Here is an 8,621-nt window from a genome sequence, read left to right as displayed (position 1 = left end):
CGCCGGAAATACCGGACCGTGCAGGCGTACTGGCTCCCTTGAGCACTGAGCCTGTCCAACCTTACCTGGTTGTATGCTCCCCGTCGCCCGACCAGTGCGGGGAGGTGGAATAACCCGCACCGGGCTATGTAGGCGAACCGGGGACACCATGCGTAAGGCTGGTGCCATGTAAGCCGGCCCGAGGAGACGCACTGGTGGCCAGATGGGTTGGGCCGGCTTCATGACATCCGGCTCAACGCTCAATCTAGCCCGGCCGATACGTGGAGCTGGAATGTACCGAACCGGGCTATGCACGTGTACAGGAGACACCATGCACACCATGCGCTCTACTGCGTAACACGGTGTCTGCCCGTACTCTCGCTCTCCACGGTAAGTACAGGGAGTAGGCGCAGGTCTCCTACCTGACTTTGCCACACTCCCTTTAAGGCCCCCCCCAAGAAATTTTTGGGTTGTACTCACGGGCTTCCAGCCTTGCTTCCGTGCTGCCTCCTCATATCGCCTCCTCTCGGCTTTAGCTGCCTCCAGCTCTTCACGAGGGAGGCGATATTCTCCCGGTTGTGCCCAAGGTCCCTTACCATCCAGTATCTCCTCCCATGTCCATGAATCCTGTGTAGGTGGGTCCTGTTGCCGCTTGACACGCCGCTTGGTCCTAGATTGGTGGGTAATTCTGTCACGATCGTCTTCTTGTGAGAGATTGGACCAAGGCGCAGCGTGTGCAAAATACATCTCTTTATTTTGGAAGAGAGAAAAAACACGAAAAAAACGAACACTATACACAAACTAACAAACGACCGTGAAGCTAAATAACATAAGTGCACAGACAAGCAACAAACGTTCAACATAGACAATTACCCACAAACACATGATGCCCATGACTGCCTTAAATATGGCTCCCAATTAGAGACAATAAACCACAGCTGTCTCTAATTGAGAACCAATCTAGGCAGCCATAGACATACAAACACCTAGACAAGACATTACCCCATTAAACCTACAAACCCCTAGACAAACCAAAACACATACTTCCCCATGTCACACCCTGACCTAACTAAAATAATAATGAAAACAAAGATAACTAAGGCCAGGGTGTGACAGTGTGCATGCTTTGTTTCATTTAATTTGATTTGTTTGGTCAGGATAGTCCACTCAGTAAACAAATATTTGAGGGTCGGTTTTTCAAATACAGATTAAACCTAGTCTGACTGAAAAGCATTCTCAATCATTTCAATCTAAGATTCAAACAATAACGTGGTCACCCTGACACTTGTTTGGTAATTAGCTGAGGGATTTGACTGGAGGAAATGTAACCACTCTCAAATTCATAGACAGTCATAGACAGAGCTGTGGATGCAAGGCCTGACCATCCATGAGATGAAAATGATAGTTTTTAGGTTTTCATGTTTTGAAGCTATACAGTGTTTGTTTTAAACAAGGTTATATTTTGGGTTCTAATGGGGTAAAACAGATGCAGTAAACTCATGAAGCATATTCTTCATGTTATATTTTTCAAGAATCAATGGCTATATATCATTCATTAAAAAGTACAACAATTTATGTACTAATCCAAAATTGCCCTTTTAATCTGTGCCCAGGGAAGCGGCCCCTGGAGTTTATCTCAAACAATAAAGAATGGTGTTAATCCGTTCTCTTACCATCCAGCAATCAGTAACACCAGCAGATACCAGCAGCGTGACACCAAAGATCCCCAAAAGCAGCCCAAGTACCTCAGTCACAGCCTCACTCATTCCCATGGCTCAGTCAGTTCCCAATGACATGGGCGATGTAGAACTTTCAGATCTACTTTACTTTACTCTACTCAGCTATACCAATAATCTACAGTATAACAGATCAGATATATATCTGTTCATAAAAGAACACCTTCCACTGGTTCGACTATTATACTATGGTCCACAGTATTTATAGTCTGTTCTGACAAGCTGCCAGGTGAGATCACGCCCAACGGCTTTCCTTCTAACCCAGTTTCAAAGATAATTTGTTGCTCTTCTGTCCACCTTAGTTGAACCCCTTAGCATCCCCAGAACAACGTGATCTTGCATGACAGGGAGACTACATAGAAAAGGCCAACAGAAAATAAACATATAAACAGCAAGAAACAAACCAGCACTATGTGTTTCAACCATAGTATGATTTGACTGTATAATGACAGCCAGCAAATGAGAATTACTACAACCACAAGCAGAGTAAACACCTTGATGTAGGTCATCTGAGTGAGTGTGCATGCTTTGTTTCATTTCATTTGATTTGTTTGGTCAGGATAGTCCACTCAGTAAAAATGTTCACTGTTTTCCAGGGAGTTCTGTGCTGTGTGTGCATGCACATGTGTGTTGGCCTGCAAAATTCACTTCCACACACAAAGAGGGCACCAGCCTGTCCTTCTGGCCTGTAGAGTCACATAACTTTATGCATCTCAGCCCAATTACAGTGGCCAGGATGGACAGAAGAGCCATCACACAGGTCGACACTAACACAGCTCTCATGATCAGAATCTCAGCTGCAAGGACAAAGGTACATGCAATAGATCAACCTCACACAGATGTAATGGAAGCACTGTATAGATTGCCCTAATCAACACAATCATGTGAGTTCAGCAAAAGATCTTGGGCCAGTTGCATAAACATTGTCCTTGACTTTGACTTACGTAAGAGAAAGTAGCCGCTGATTAGTGAATCAATTTATCATAAGTGACTTTAAGCAACTACAACAAAATGTAGCATGGAAGCTTGCAAATAATGTCATAAACATTTATAAATATGACATTTCATCTTAGCCTTGTTTCCAAAATATGAAATGGTAAAGGCTTATGGTTGTCCCAGGGTGTACTGTTATGTAAAGGTTAAAGTTGAGATTCTAAAGGCGTTAACCACACATTCCCTTCACAACACTGTGACCTCCACTGTATTTCCACCCTGTCCGTTCCGCTCTGTTCTGTTCTCTCTCTTCAGCCCCTTTCCCTCTACCCCCCACTGCTAACAGTGATGACTTCACCTTTACAACTTTTTATCCTCAAATAAAGAAATGCTGCTGAAGGAACATTTGTTTCACTTCAAGACATTCTCTTCTATTTAAGAATGTTCAAAGGTTCTGAGATAATCTTTATGCTGAAGCGATGATAAGATAAAACAGGAAATAGTACATTTTAAGACATCAGAGAGATAGACGCAGGCAAACCGTGTAGAGATGTTTCGATTGATTACCACTGAATTAAAATGCCATCTCTGTCACTACGTGGCACGCGGAGTTCTTCTGATGCCCTGTAGAGGGCAGTGTTTGTCTATACTCTACATATTCCTGGTCAGAAAACCCAGCTCTACACTCCCCAGTACAAATTCTCTGTCTGAAAGTCAGTGCAATGTATGATTCGCTTCAGTTGTGTGGCTGGGAAGTGACACTACAGATACTCAGAGTTGGCTCACAGTAAGAGAGAACTGCCTGTACTGGTTATCCTGGGCAACCAGCCATGTGTGTGTGTGTGTGTGTGTGTGTGTGTGTGTGTGTGTGTGTGTGTGTGTGTGTGTGTGTGTGTGTGTGTGTGTGTGTGTGTGTGTGTGTGTGTGTGTGTGTGTGTGTGACAGAGAGAAGGGACTGTCTGAATTGGTTAACCTGGGTAACCAAAGAACAGAAATAGGACAGAACTCTGGTAAATACACTTAGATGTACAGGTTTTTTTGGCCGCACAAATATTTTGAGCATAAGCCCTTTTTCAGCGTGCAAGGCAATGTCACAACAGCAATACCACACACAGGTGGGCAGAACTAGTCAGTATTGGCCCAGTCAAGAGAACCCAGCAGAGGGAGCTGTAGGGGAAACATGAACATCAAATTAAGATATATAGACACGCAGTGAAAATACATTATGATGTCATTACCTAAATGTTTGGCCTATTTATAACCTAGTACAAAAAACATACTACAAAAAAACAAGAAAAACAACATTACTCATTGAGGCCTACTGGGGCTAGAGTGGCCAAGCTGTCTGTCCAATGTGCCTCTCTTTGGAGGTAATTTACCCCTGTCTCCTCCCATGCGTGGTTCCTTCACCAATTCATTACCCATAGAACAAAAGGCACTTAGTTAATTATTATTGCTATTGAAATGCCTGGCAACAGGTGATCTTATGCTCACACATCCTTGTCTGAAGTTCACGTTTGGTCTTACCCACATAATACAAGTTACAAGAACACTTAAGGAGATATACAACATATTTTGTATTACATGTTGTTCTACCTCAAACCTTTATCCTCTCACTGGAATGGGGATGAATAAGCCTGTTCCCTCTGATCATGGCATAACAGTGAATACAGTTGTGAAAAGGGAAATAGCCATCAGGAATGATCGACAAATCTGACCTTACTAAAAAATCCCATAAATTTGAGGGTCTCTTATAGCAAAACCTCGGGGGTGATTCAAACGCTGTTATTCTGGCTGCACTGTTTGATTGCCATTTCCTTTTGCATTTCATACCTGAAATGTTTGTGGCAATAAAAATATGTAATTGTACGTTTATTTACCAGAGTGCTGTCCTATTTCTGTTCTTTGGATTATATACGAGGATCCAGCATGCGATTTACATATATATAAGGCGGAGTAGAGCATGTTGTTGATCTTTTCATAACCTGGGTAATCAGCCATTTCCAGCATAAGAAGCTATCCTACGTTTCTGTGTATTTGGGTGTGTGTGTATTTGTGTTTGTCTATGAGTGTGTGTGTGTGTACAGTATGCGTGTGTGAGCATTGACTACATAAGCACTTCAAAGTTGGTTTCAAAGCAAAGACAAACTCATTCCAGAACGCAGCAGATGCTATTTACAAACTGTGTGTGAGCAACAGCAATAGTAAGCGGGATATCTGCCTAAATCAATGGCAACTACAGTGTGTGGGCTTTTCATTACCAACGTCTGCCTGTATTACATTTAATCTGCTTACATTATGGCTAAGGCCTTATAATGAGGTATTGATCATTACAGTGGCTACTGTATATGAGGCGCTGATTTGAGTGTGGGATTGAGGTGGTGTAGATATCTGGACTGCTGATCTCAGACTCAGAACAAGGTCAGAGGAATCGATTCCTTTTGATATAGGAGTTACATGCAGAACAAACGAATCTCCACAGGCACTTTCAACACAGCACACAGATGCATGCATAAATTCACAGGCATGCACACAAGTGCACACATGTAGCTAGTCATAGTTGATCATCATGCAGAGGTGTAACCTTCCCTGAGACCTGAGGGAACTGACACCCTGTAGCAGAACTGATGGGAGCTTTAGGGTGTGTACCATCTGGAGAAAGTAATCAGAGTTTCTCCCTCTCTCTCCCTGTTCTTTCTCTTTCTCTCTGTTCTTTCTTTATCTCTCTCAAGAACACACACACCACCCAGTTGAAAGTGTGTTGAAGAGCTTTCTGCAGCTGCAGCCAAGTCCAGCAGCTGACAGCTGGCGCAAATGCTGGTGTTGGAGTGTGTGTGTGTGTGTGTGCGTGTGTGTGTGTGTGTGTGTGTGTGTGTGTGTGTGTGTGTGTGTGTGTGTGTGTGTGTGTGTGTGTGTGTGTGTGTGTGTGTGTGTGTGTGTGTGTGTGTCACATGGCCTGGTCCAATCTCCATGTAAGAGTCTTAGAGACAGAAATACATAGTATCAAGGTTTCAGTGGCAATGACAATGACCCTCTGAACAGATACCTGTCCTCCATACCGCCACCCATCCAGTGTCCTCATCTTCCTAGTTGGAGTTCTAACATGATGGCGAACACACATACACACACGCTCAATAAGCATGGTACAAGCACAAGCACAGCACACTTAATCTAATCTGTGTCTTTTTTTCTATTACAATAATACAGCCGTCTAATTGGCTTTGACAACCTGGCCAACTCAATTCCACCCAGCTTCTCCCAGAATGCTTCGCTATGTCTCTAATTAGGTCCAATCAGCTGGAGTGGTATTTATCGATCCACCTCCCTCTTCTCTCTCTCTCCCTTTCTCCCCCTTCTCTTCCACCCCTTCTCTCTTTCCCTCTGTCTTCCCCTTTCTCTCCACTCTCTCTGTGTGAATGAGACCGTGTTCTTCCTCTCTCCTGCTCATTTTAGCATCAGTAAAATAATTATGATAGATGCAGGTGTCTTTCTTTCCTTCAAAGCCTTAAATGGATAAAACAAAACGAGCCCAGAAACTAATTAACGTGTGAGGATGAGCGCAGGGGAGAGAAGCTTATCAGCCTGCTATCAGCCTGCTATCAGCCTGCCTGCCCTACAGCATTAAATATCATATTAGATATCTTAATCGTTTATTCCGACAGGAGCGACGCGACAAACTTTCTCATTTTCCCAGTCAATTGATGTGGCTTATGCTTCTCCCTCTGGCTCCTAAACTTTTAGAGGGACATAGCCTTTTTAAAAACGTCAGGAATACGTAATGTGTTGTTTCATCTGCTCAACCCTTCAACCCTTTGACTGAACCAAACGTTACATAGATATGTCTCTGAGTAGAAATGCATAGACGTCTCAGCACATGACATAATCAAATCAAGAGTTTATTTGTCACGTGCACCGAATACAACAGGTGTAGACCTTACAGTGAAATGCTTACTTACAGGCTCTAACCAATAGTGCAAAAAAGGTGTTAGGTGAACAATAAGTAAGTAAAGAAATAAAACAACAGTAAAAAGACAGGCTATATACTGTACAGTAGCGAGGCTATAACAGTAGTGAGGCTATATACAGACACCGGTTAGTCAGGCTGATTGAGGTAGTATGTACATGTAAATATGGTTAAAGTGACTATGCATATATCATGAACAGAGAGTAGCAGTAGCGTAAAAGAGGGGTTGGCAGGTGGTGGGTGGCGGGACACAATGCAGATAGCCCGGTTAGCCAATGTGCGTGAGCACTGGTTGGTCGCCCCAATTGAGGTAGTATGTACATGAATGTATAGTTAAAGTGACTATTCATATATGATAAACAGAGAGTAGCAGCAGCGTAAAAAGAGGGGTTGGGGGGGGCAGACAATGCAAATAGTCCGGGTAGCCATTTGGTTACCTGTTCAGGAGTCTTATGGCTTGGGGGTAAAAACTGTTGAGAAGCCTTTGTCCTAGACTTGGCACTCCGGTACCGCTTGCCATGCGGTAGTAGAGAGAACAGTCTATGACTGGGGTGGCTGGGGTATTTTACCATTTTTAGGGCCTTCCTCTGACACCGCCTGGTGTAGAGGTTCTGGATGGCAGGCAGCTTAACCCCAGTGATGTACTGGGCCGTACGCACTACCCTCTGCAGTGCCTTGCGGTCAGAGGCTGAGCAATTGCCGTACCAGGCAGTGATGCAACCAGTCAGGATGCTCTCGATGTTGCAGCTGTAGAACCTTTTGCGGATCTCAGGAACTATACCAAATCTTTTTAGTTTTCTGAGGGGGAATAGGCTTTGTCGTGCCCTCTTCACGACTGTCTTGGTGTGTTTGGACCATTCTAGTTTGTTGTTGATGTGGACACCAAGGAACTTGAAGCTCTCAACCTGCTCCACTACAGCCCCGTCGATGAGAATGGGGGCGTGGTCGGTCCTCCTTTTCCTGTAGTCCACAATCATCTCCTTAGTCTTGGTTACGTTGAGGGATAGGTTGTTATTCTGGCACCACCCGGCCAGGTCTCTGACCTCCTCCCTGTAGGCTGTCTCGTCGTTGTCGGTGATCAGGCCTACCACTGTTGTGTCATCTGCAAACTTAATGATGGTGTTGGAGTCGTGCCTGGCCATGCAGTCGTGGGTGAACAGGGAGTACAGGAGGGGGCTGAGCATGCACCCCTGGGGAGCTCCAGTGTTGAGGATCAGTGTGGCAGATGTGTTGCTACCTACCCTTACCAACTGGGGGCGGCCCGTCAGGAAGTCCAGGATCCAGTTGCAGAGGGAGGTGTTTAGTCCCAGGTTCCTTTGCTTAGTGATGAAGTTTGAGGGTACTATGGTGTTGAACGCTGAGCTGTAGTCAATGTATAGCATTCTCACATAGTTGTTCCTTTTGTCCAGATGGGAAAGGGCAGTGTGGAGTGCAACGAGATTGCATCATCTGTGGATCTGTTTGGGCGGTATGCAAATTGGAGTGGGTCTAGGGTTTCTGGGATAATGGTGTTGATGTGAGCCATTACCAACCTTTCAAAGCACTTCATGGCTACGGACGTGAGTGCTACGGATCTGTAGTCATTTAGGCAGGTTGCCTTTGTGTTCTTGGGCACAGGGACTATGGTGGTCTGCTTGAAACATGTTGGTATTACAGACTCAATCAGGGACATGTTGAAAATGTCAGTGAAGACACCTGCCAGTTGGTCGGCACATGTCCTGGTAATCCGTCTGGCCCCGCAGCCTTGTGTATGTTGACCTGTTTAAAGGTCTTACTCACGTCGGCTACGGAGAGCGATCACACAGTCGTCCGGAACAGCTGATGCTCTCATGCATGCCTCAGTGTTGCTTGCCTCAAAGCGAGCATAGAAGTGATTTAGCTCGTCTGGTAGGCTCGTGTCACTGGGCAGCTCGCGGCTGTGCTTCCCTTTGTAGTCTGTAATAGTTTGCAAGTCCTGCCACATAAGACGAGCGTCGGAGCCGGTGTAGTATGATTCAATCTTAGTCCTG

Source organism: Salvelinus namaycush, chromosome 2, assembly GCF_016432855.1.
Source record: "Salvelinus namaycush isolate Seneca chromosome 2, SaNama_1.0, whole genome shotgun sequence".
Lineage (NCBI taxonomy): Eukaryota > Metazoa > Chordata > Actinopteri > Salmoniformes > Salmonidae > Salvelinus > Salvelinus namaycush.
Note: the sequence above shows the minus strand (reverse complement) of the source record.